Genomic DNA, 11,044 nt, shown 5'->3' on the forward strand with positions numbered 1-11,044 from the left:
GACCCGAATGAGACTGCGGGCGCCGCCTAGTAGGTGGGATTAAGAATTGACGAACCTTTTCCCAATTCTAATCCTAAACTCAACCCAATCTTGATCCAGCTTTTAACCTAATTCTACCTCTGACTTGAATTACACTCCTATATTCCTCTTTCTCTCTTTGTGCAGGCCCCAGAGCTGGGTAATAGGGCCGGGGAAGGCAGGGGTAAGAGTCATATCTTCACCCTCTAGCAGGGGAGGCTTAGATGACCACAATGCAAGGTGGGGTACAACCTGCAGTGAAGCATCTGGAGATTAGAAGAGGAAGCAAGCCCAGTCATCGGGGCACATTAGTTGAGTCTTCAGGGAGAGCTGGTGTGACCAGGGTTTTCAGTGGCAGAGATTGGGAAAGGCACCAGCAAGGGCCTGAAGGCAGGGAGCCTCAAGGTGCGCCCAGGGAGTGGTGAATGGACCAGTTTGACTGCTGGGGCGCAGGATTTGTCTTGGGAATCAGGGCAGAAAGGCAGGTGTGGGCCAGGGCTGGGTAAACAAGAAAAGGAGTTTGAACCTTGACATGCACTTACACAGCAGACATGAATATCTGGTTAAGGTTCCAGCCACAGGTGGCAGGGAAGGATATTTTAACCCATCTTAGTGGTGTCAAGCCACGTGCCCTCTCACTTTCTTGCGGACTTCCTTATATTATTTTTCTTTTTTGAGATGGAGTCTCGCTCTGTGGCCCAGGCTGCAGTGCAGTGGTGCAATCTTGGCTCACTGCAACCTCCGCCTCCCTGGTTCAAACGATCCTCCTGCCTCAGCCCCCCGAGTAACTGGGATTACAAGCGTCAAGCGTGCACCACCACACCCAGCTAATTTTTCTATTTTTAGTAGAGACGGGGTTTCACCATGTTGGCCAGCCTGGTGTCGAACTCCTGACCTCAAGTGATCCCTCCTGATCTCAAGTGATCTCCCTGCCTCTGCCTCCCAAAGTCCTGGAATTACAGGCCTGAGTTACTGCGCTCTGCCGAGACTTTCTTATATTCTATTTAGTAAATGTTTGTTCAGTTTCTACTATGCATGCAGGAAGCTCTAGAAGCACCTAAGAACAGAAGGACAATGTCTTGCCCTATATAAGCTATTAATTTGGGGATGCTGGGGGTTGAGACGTAAATAATTGCACAGATGATTGAAATGGCGGGCAGGAGTGGACCCCAGGCAAGGTACACACAGGGGTCACGGTGGCTCAAAGGGGAGTGATGCATTTACTAAAGAGGCTGGGGGTCCACTCCTGGCCCCTTCTTCTTTCACCCCTCCTTGGCTCCATCCCATCTGGGTAAATTGTTCATAATTTTTCTATCATTTACATTGTTGCACATTTCAGTACTGTGAATGAAGGGAGGTGGTGGATTATAGGTGCTTTTTCTCATTTTCAAAATGTAATGCTTCTCAGGTTTTTTTTTTTTTTTTTTTTTTTTTTTTTGCTTTCTTATGCAGATACGTATATGACAAACATGGCCCATCAGTTCTTGGCTTAGACTATCCTTATTTGCATAAATAAATGTAATTCATGTACATTGGTTAGGAAATTCATGTTGAACATACAGAAACAAAATGGGAAGTAGAACCCTCTGCCCTCCAACACTCTAATTTCTGTTCCCCAAGTTAACCACCATCAACTGTTTCTTGTAAGTCCTCCCAGGATTGCTTCCTCGCTGTGTACACACCATCGTGTATTTTTCCCTCCCTCTCTCCCTCTACTCCCACACTTACATGCTTTTAAAATGTGTATACAGAGGGGCCATCTGACACACATTGCTCTGCACCAGAGGCCTCTTTTCTAATGTTAAAGACTCCAGGAAGGAGGCGGAGGCTCACGCTGGCTGGCGGGGGTCAGAGCTTTGTGATTTCAGCAGGGAGGAATGGGCGAAGGGTGCAAAGCCAACAGAAGGGGGGAAATGGAGCAAGCTTTGGACAATTGCTGCTAGGACATAAGCCAGACTGTGGTGAGGTAATGCGTGTGCTTGCTGCTGCAGTTTGTTAAAGTTACAAGACCCTTGGGACTCCAGGGGGTGGGGGGTGGGGGGTGGGGGCTGGGTGGGTGGAGTGGGGGAGACTGCTCCATGCAGTGAGACATGGAGTCTAGAGCCCTGGGGAAAAAAGTCTTGCTTTTTGTTTTAGGATAGGCTCTTTATCCTGATCTGAAAGTCTCTGCATATGGGGAATGAATGTCCACTTTCTGTCTCCTTTCAGGATTATCTTGATTTGACATTTTCTGGTTAGTTTGTCATGAGAGGAGGCACATCTTCAAGTTTAGTCTCTGTTCTTAACTAGCAGTGCAACTTTTGTCAAATTATTTATGTTCTCTGGACCATGGTTTCAGTTTCCCTAAACCTGGATGATTTCTGAGGCTATATTCAGGGATGGTCTCAGAAAATAAAAAGCTAGCAGGATTTTGAGTCAGGAGACTTTGGCCAGTTCCCTTAGCCATAATGTGCTTCAGTTTCCTTAGCTATAAAATGAGATTAATCACGTCCACCCCACAGAGTCAGTGTAATGATCAAAAGAGGAGAAAGTGCTTTATGAACTGTAAGGTACTGAGCAAACGTTAATTGGCTAGGAGAATGGTGGAGGCTAGGAATTGCTGGAGTTCTCCTGCAGGCCTCCCAGCTTGCTCCCAGAGCAGAACAACCTCAATTACTAAGACATCATTATTTTTCCATTCCAAAATCAACTTTACTGAGGGACAACTTGCATAAAATAAGTTGCAGCCATTCCAAGTGTACGGTTCAATGGGCTCTCACAAATGTATATGCACCACCACCTCAGTCAAGATGCAGAGCACTTTCAGCATCTAAAAACATTCACTGGTGCTCCTGTGAATCAATCCCACCTCCAGCCTTAGGGTTTCTGTCCATTTGGGTGAGTTTTATCCTTTCCAGAATTTTATGCCGTCTCTGGACTCTGGGTCTTTCTCTTTAGTATGATGCTCCCAAGATCCATCCTTCTAAGACTCATCCTTCTAAGATCCATCTTTCTTGTTGCCTCCATCAGCAGTTTCTCTTTTTCGATGCTGGGCAGTATTCCCTATAGAGATACCCTAAGACATCATTTAAAAGTACAAAATCAAACCCCAAAACTCCTCCTTTTTTTTGGTCCCCTAGGAACCACAGGCCTCGTAGCAGACAGGGCCTCCCAGAGGGACACCTCTTTCCCCTTCTGACGTCTGGCCCTGTTCTCATTCTGCAGTCAGAAAGGAAAGCCTGCAGAGTCCCTGCAGCCCAGGCTGTGGCTTGTTCTTGCAAACTCGACGTCAACACCACCCTGTTCATATTATTCCCCTTCTACTCCCTACCCAGCTCCTTTCTGACTGAGGATAAGGTGAAATTACACCCAGCCTAGGTCATGGTCTTGTATATCCATAGGCTCTGGTCAAAATGCAACCAACATCACCAGCAGGGTAACCCAGGATGTTGCTAGCAACTACTATGAGAGAATTAGTACAAACTAATTTTTTGGACTAGTATTGTCAGAGGCATGTGAACCAGAGCAACTCCATCTTGAGTAGGGGCTGGGTGAAATGAGGCTGAGATCTACTGGGCTGCATTCCCAGACAGTTAAGGCATTCTAAGTCACAGGATGAGATAAGAGGTAGGCACAAGTTACAGGTCATAAAAACCTTGCTGATAAAACAGGTTGCGGTAAAGGAGCTGGCCAAAACCCACCAAAACCAAGATGGCCACTAGAGGGTCCTGGGGTCGTCTTCACTGCTACACTCCCCCCAGCACCGATGACAATTTACAAATGCCATGGCAACGTGAGGAAGTTACCCTATGTGGTCTAAAAAGGAGAGACGTGAATAATCTACCCCTTGTTTGGCATATAATCAATAAATAACCATAAAAATGGGCAACCAGCAACCCTGAGGGCTGCTCTGTTTATGGAGCAGCCATTCTTTATTCCTTTATTTTCCTAATAAACTTGCTTTTACTTTACTCTATGGACTCACCCTGAATTCTTTCTTGCATGAGATCCAAGAACCCTCTCTTGGGATCTTGATCCAGACCCCTTTCCTGTAACAGTATCAGGTCCCCTAGCAAGGGCCCTCATGGATGGGACCCAAACGACTTTGGTTGGCTGTTGTGGGCCAGCTCAAACTTGCAGGCAGCAAAATCCAGGAGACCGTGTGGGCTGTGGGAGGGAGGAAATGGCACTTGCCAGTACAGCCTTCTGGTGGATTCTGCACGTCTTTAATCATAAGCCTAGTTAGGTCCTTCCCTTTCCTTCTTGTCTGTGTTCTTACCTATCTGTTCTCTGATCCCCATTTACCACCAGGCAACAGGGGCGGGGATAATAATAGTTACCACTTATTACAGCACCTACGCAGGCTGCCGCACTTCACATACATCGTTTCATTGACTTCTCACACCAACCCTCGGAGGAAGGTATCATTAGTCTCATTTTATAGGTGGAAAAATCTGAGACACCGGGAATTAAAGTAGTTCAAAGTCACTCAACTGCAGAACCAGGATTTAAACCTAGTTCTGTCTGACTCCCAGTCCTGTGGCCTAACCTCTATTCAGGGTTTCAAGAAGCAGAGATGTTAGCAAACACCTCACTTTTGTTTTACTACCCCGCCCCCCACCTGAGAGTAATGTCCTGACTTAAAACACCATGGAGTGGATTTGCCTGTTTTTAAACTTTATAAAACGGAATCATCTGATATGCATTCTTTGGTGTCCGAGTTCTTTCATTTACCGTTACGTTTGGAAGATGTATTCCTTGGTTGTGTGTGGATTCAGTCTCATTGCTGTATGGTATCCCACCGTATAAAGAACACCTTATTTTTAAAAACCTCTTGACCTGTGATTAAACAGGTTTAGGTTCTACCTTCGAATTGCTACATTGAGCGACTTTCATGGTTTATCCGGCTTATCTGTGTGTCTCTGAGAGGTTTAATCTTTCCAAACAAAACGTACTTCCTTTTTTTTTTTTTTTTTTTTTTGAGGTGGAGTCTCGCTCTTTCGCCCAGGCTGGAGTGCAGTGGCGCAATCTCGGCTCACTGCAAGCTCCGCCTCCCGGATTCACGTCATTCTCCTGCCTCAGCCTCCCGAATAGCTGGGACTACAGGCGCCCACCACCACGCCCGGCTAATTTTTTGTATTTTTAGTAGAGACGGGGTTTCACCGTGTTAGCCAGGATGGTCTCCATCTCCTGACCTCGCGATCCACCCGCCTCAGCCTCCCAAAGTGCTGGGATTACAGGCATGAGCCACTGCGCCCGGCCGTACTTCCTTTTTTAAACTAGACTTTTGCTAACCCAAATGACTCTTTTTTTTTCTTTTTTGAGATGGAGTCTCACTCTGTTGCCCAGGCTGAAGTGCAGTGGCACGATCTCGGCTCACTGCAACCTCTGCCTCCCAGGTTCAAGCGATTCTCCTGCTTCAGCCTCCTGAGTAGCTGGGATTACAGGTACCTGCCACCATGCCCGGCTAATTTTTGTATTTTTAGTAGAGACGGGGTTTCACCATGTTGGCCAGGCTGGTCTCAAACTCCTGATCTCAAGTAATCTGCCCGCCTTGGCCTCCCAAAGTGCTGAAATTACAGGAGTGAGCCATGACACCCAGCCTCCTAACAACTCTTTAATTGATTATAAGTATGCAGAGGCGGTCTGTAAGCAGTGCCACAGGTCCCAATTATACACCCTCCCCCTTAAACCCTGCATGTCCTCCCTTCTTCCAGTCAGTTTGCTAAGAGGAAGACACCCGATACTGTTTAGGAAGCTGTCTTCTTGCTAGAAATAGAACTGTTTTGAGATAGAGGCGGTTGGAAGTTTTCTCTGAAGTGTCAAAAGCAAAGTTATATTTTAGAAGATTTTAATATTGTCACTTCATAGCCAAGTGATCTTGGGCAAATCACCTAGCTGTTTTGAGACTCCGCTTCCTCATCTGCAAAATGGGGGAAATGATGATAATGTTGTTGGTCATAGTATATGAGAAAAGTACAAATATGAGAAAGTGTGCAAGCAAAAGCTTCTGGTGGCACCATGCAATTTAAGGATACATGTTTTTTATTTTTGTGTCCTCCTGTACAGGTTTATTTGCAAGATGGGTTTGAGGGAATTAAGGATAAAGTCTGCTGAAAGTAGCACCAGCCCCTGGATTAAAAGGGATGTTTGGATGAAGCTTCAATCTCAAGAAGAGGCAAGAGAAAACTAAAGAAAAAGGTAAGAGAGCCGGGTATGGTGGCGGGCGCCTATAATCCCAGCTACTCAGGAGGCTGAGCCAGGAGAATTGCTTGAACCCAGGAGGCGGAGGTTGCAGTGAGCTGAGATCGTGCCACTGCACTCCAGCCTGGGCAACAAGAGCAAAACTCCATCTCAAAAAAAAAAAAAAAAAAAAAAAAGATGCTAAGAGAGATCACTTTCGACCCATTTACATTATGATGCAATATGAAAATAAATACCACTCTAACATTTTCAGGACATATGGCAATTCTCCCTGTGCTGATTTTTTAAAAAAATCTATCTCTGCAATATTAACATCCTCTAAATCATTCTCTTTGTTTTAGAGACAAGAAGGTAGTTGAGAAGCTGTGAACCTGCATTGCATTCTAGTGATGGGACACATGGAAGGGGAAGCTGAAGTTGAAGGGTGGATGGTAGCAGCCACAGGGAGTGAGATGGGCTTGTTTCTGGAGCTGCTGGGAGAGAAAAAGGGAGTCAAATGGGAATTCACACAGGGTTGTGCATTATATCCAAGTGTGTATTCAGATACAAGCCTTTATCTCAATACCTTCCTTACCCCCATTCTGCACATATCTCATACCAAAGTACAAATAAAACCATTCCCAATTGTCCTAATATTTCATTTGATTTCTTGAGTCATGAAATGAAAATGTGGAGGGGTTAGTCATGTGAAGTGGCTGTGACTCAAATATCTTACGATGATATTTGTGCGCGTCTCATGAGAAATCATTGTGTTTCCACCTGAACTTGTTTGCTTGACTGCCTGAGAAGATAGTGTTGCTAACCTGAGAAGTTAATACGCTGCCTTAATGCTTGGGCAGGTAGAAGTGAGGGAGGGAAAGGAAGAGAACAAATGTGTCTCAGTGAACTGGGGCATGACAGAAATTTAATAAGAACAGGTTGAGACAAGTGTTAAATACTGGAATCCCCCGGGAGCACAGCGATAGCTTGGTCCTTGTCAAAAAGTGTACTGGTTGGAGCTCAGGAGGGAAAGAGAAAGTGATAAATCAGCCATGTCTTGAAGTCCATTTTAATTTAGCTAGCCTGCGAGAAGAGAGGGCTGAAATAAACTATCAGCTTTGTCTTCTGCATTAAGTAAGCATAATTTATTTGAAAAACGTTCAGTTTTATTTCTAGCTAGGCTAGGAGTTCTTGTAACTTCTACAGAGGGTTGGGAAGAAGATCGGCATAACCCATGCTTACTATTTGAAGTTACTGGTTCTGTTGTCAGGAGGTAATATTATATTGTTGTCTTATAAAAGAAGTATTTGATAAGCACGGGACCTCTTCATTGGGCACAGATTGGATTTCTTTTACATTTTGCTTTGAAGAAGTTATTTATAAAGGGATCATAATAGGGTAATTTATATCTTTTTTCTAACAAGTTCTAGTTTGAAAGTATTATAAATCTACTTACCCAGACACAGACACATTTGAACATATAGATAACAACCACCTCTGTTAAGAAATTAATGTACACATTTCCAAATCTATCCCTGAGTTTAGATCCAGGCCATGGGTCATAAACTATGAGAGCCACCTAGTGGGAAAATTTGATAATTGCACCTATATCTTCAAATTCCGGGTGTGAGAGCCACAGATAATTTCTGTTTATAAAATCTTAGAATACCATGGGAATATTTATCAACATGATATGAAAGTGACAGCGGTTTTTATATATTCCTACTATTATAAAGATGGTAGGCTCTTAGGCTAGGAAGTAGCTTTCTTAACTTGACCTAGTCATCACAGTAATGATAGACTTTTGACCAGGTGAGGAAGGGAGGGAGGGGTGTGCCACCATGTTGCCTCACTTTTGGGCTTTCTGCTTTGGATACGTATGAAAAAACCAGAAACCAAGTCACCTAGGAGGCGCTGGCTGGGAAAAAAATGGTGCCCACTGTTTGTAGTGTGTCTGTTAGGTTGTAAGCTAGAGAGAGATGCTTACACTCTAACTTTTTTTTTTTTTTCTGAAGAGATGAGCTCTCACTATGTTGGCAGACTGGTCTTGAACTCCTGGCTTTAAGCAATCCTTTTTTTTTTTTTTTGAGACGGAGTTTCACTCTTGTTGCCCAGGCTGGAGTGCAATGGCACCGTCTCGGCTCACTGAAACCTCCGCCTCCCAGGTTCAAGCAATTCTCCTGCCTCAGCCTCCCAAGTAGCTGGGATTACAGGCATGTGCCACCATGCCTGGCTACCTTTTTGTATTTTTAGTAGAGACAGGGTTTCTCTATGTTGGTCAGGCTGGTCTAGTCAGGCTGGTCTATGAACTGCCGACCTCAGGTGATCTGCCCGCCTCGGCCTCCCAAAGTGCTGGGCTTACAGGTGTGAGCCACCGCACCTGGCTCTGATTAAGTCTTCTTACACTGAAGCTGCTGTGTTGTCTGAACAGAGCCTCAATTAAGAAGTGACTGAAGCTTTTCTCCTCCCTCCCTCTCTTCCTTTCTTCTTTGTTTCAACAGTTCTGGGGAAGTACTAAATATTAGACCAAAATTAAAACCTGATACCCACCGTACTGAGTGTTTGCTTAGAAAGTTCTTGTTTGTTTTTGAGAAGCACTAGGAGTTAATGGAATGGGTATTTAGTGGCCTTTGGATTCTGTAGACTCCTAGCTTTCTGCCTCCTATGTGTAAGGCCTTGGACATTTCTCTTAACCTCTCTGAGACTGAGCTTCTTCACATGCAAATGGACTCATTTACCTTCCAGGAGCACCTCTGTGGGAGGGGGATGCACCCTGTGAAAGAGGTAAGCCCTAAGGTGGAGGCAGAAGCAAGTGGCCAAGGGAATACAGGAGGCTAATTTTGACAGGAACTGTATGGAAAAAGGTGGCCTTTGTGTTGAGCCTAGTAGAATGACTTCAATAGGCAGTTTTTATTCATTCATTCAACAAAAATTTATTGAGATCTTATTATGAGTCAGGCACTGTTTTAAGTGCTGGGGATATACCAGCAAACAACAAAATAGAAAAAAAAAAAAAAAACCCAAACCTCACCCTCCCTGAGTGTACATTCTAGGGGGAGGAGCCAGACAGTACATAAAAAAATAACAAAATGCATTCTTCAGATGGTGAGACATACTGGGAGAAAAACTAAAACACGGTTAGAGGAATAGGAATCACATAAGGAGGGCTCTATGGTAACTTTTGAGCAAAGAATTGAAGGAGGAAAAGAATGCGCTACAAAAGTCATCAGAGGGAAGAGCAATCCAGACCAAGGAAACAGCCCTAAAGTCCAGGGCAGGCATGCATGGGGTTCATGGAAGGACAGGGAGGCCAGAGCTTTAGGAGGGAGATGGTCATAGGTGTTGGATGGGGAGCAGCATACCTAAGGCCTCCCAGGCTATTTCACAGATTTTTGTTTTGACTTTGAGTGAGATGGAAACCATTAGAGGGAGTCCGGTGAAAGGAGATGCATATTCTCTGACTTACCTTTGAAGAGATCAACCTGCCCAGCATGCAGAACACAGATGGGGCAAGGCAGGGGAGGGCTGAGGGCAGAAGCATGGGTAGGTTAGGAGGCTGTTGTCTTGGTCTAAATAAGAGATGAGAGGGCTTGAAGCGGGGTTTCCAGGACTGTGCAGGGGCTGGGGAGAGTCAGCTGTGTGACAAATGTTTCAGGCCCACACAAGCATCAGCTCGATGCCTGTACGAAATGGGAAAATGGCTTTTGTCCAAGGAATGGCGTGCAGGATGGTGTGACTGGCTGAGTTGGGCTAAAGAGGGGGAACTGGGAGATGGGCTAAGGCTGGAGTCAGCCTCGGTGACCAACTACACTGAACTTTCTTTCTTTCTTTTTTTTTTTTTTTTTTGAACTTTCTTCCCTATCTAACCTGGAACCAGTAAAATTTTGAATATGGGAGACACGTGCTCAGAGGAGCATTTTGGTCTCTGGTGGCTGAATGGGGGAAGAGCTGGAAGAGGCAGCGACTGGAATCAGAGAGATAATGATCCGGGGAAGAAACAGTAAGAGCTCAAACTTGGGCAATGAGTGATAGAGGGAGGCGATGAGTGACATTTCACTTGTAGTATGACAGGGTATGTTGGCTGCTTAGACATAGAGGTGAGGGAAATTAACCAATAACCATATTCAGATTGGTAGTTATATTTTTGGTTCAAAAAAACCTTACCTCAGTGTGAAAGTAGGGGTGCTGGAAATAAATTTCTGACCTCTGGGAAAATGCTTTAGAGACAATGGTGACGAATTAGGATTTTGTTTGGCTGATGGGAGACTTTGAGTGATGGGGTTGGCAATGGAGACTGAGAGGCAGGGAACCAGAAAAGCCTGGATGAGGATTGTTGAGAAAAGGTCAGGAAGCAGGCAGAGTCATTCAGACGCTCGGGAGGACAGCATTGGTTTAAAACGGCCAAGATACGGAAGGGGCATTTATGAAGATTTGCAGTGGGCTGTGGGATGGAATGCATCCTCCATCTCTGTCCCCCAGCAATGCCTTCTGTAAAAACGATATCATCATGTGGTGCTTTTGGATTTAGAGTCTTGATTTTCTTGGAAGGATGGGATACCAAAGACTAAGGACAGTTACCCATGACTAAGGCAGTCCTTTTTGTTTTCCTCTGCTGCTTGTCACCTGGTAGAACAAAATGAATGAAAATTTTAGTTAAGTCCTGATATTTTTCTTTCCTTTCCTCTGTTTGATATGTTCTCTTCCTGCTGTCTGCTCTTCTAAATCCTCCTATTTTGCTCTATGTTTCTGCTCTGTGACGTGAATTTCACTTTGTATCTCCTAATAGTCTAGCGGGATTAAAAATAAAAGTCACTTTCTGATGGTGCCTTTGCTCTCCAGTTCTCTCCAGCAGCACCGACACCTT

General features: G+C 44.9%; 1 long non-coding RNA gene across 1 annotated transcript; it reads left to right on the forward strand.

Moving 5' to 3' along the window:
* The first annotated feature begins 170 nt into the window (after window positions 1-170).
* LOC100982110 (uncharacterized) lies at window positions 171-10,784 on the forward strand. The gene is made up of 3 exons (XR_612160.3): window positions 171-1,984; window positions 6,067-6,198; window positions 6,543-10,784. It is a non-coding gene; the product is annotated as an uncharacterized LOC100982110 (long non-coding RNA).
* The last annotated feature ends 260 nt before the right edge of the window (window positions 10,785-11,044 follow it).

This window comes from Pan paniscus, chromosome 6 (assembly GCF_029289425.2).
Source record: "Pan paniscus chromosome 6, NHGRI_mPanPan1-v2.0_pri, whole genome shotgun sequence".
NCBI lineage: Eukaryota > Metazoa > Chordata > Mammalia > Primates > Hominidae > Pan > Pan paniscus.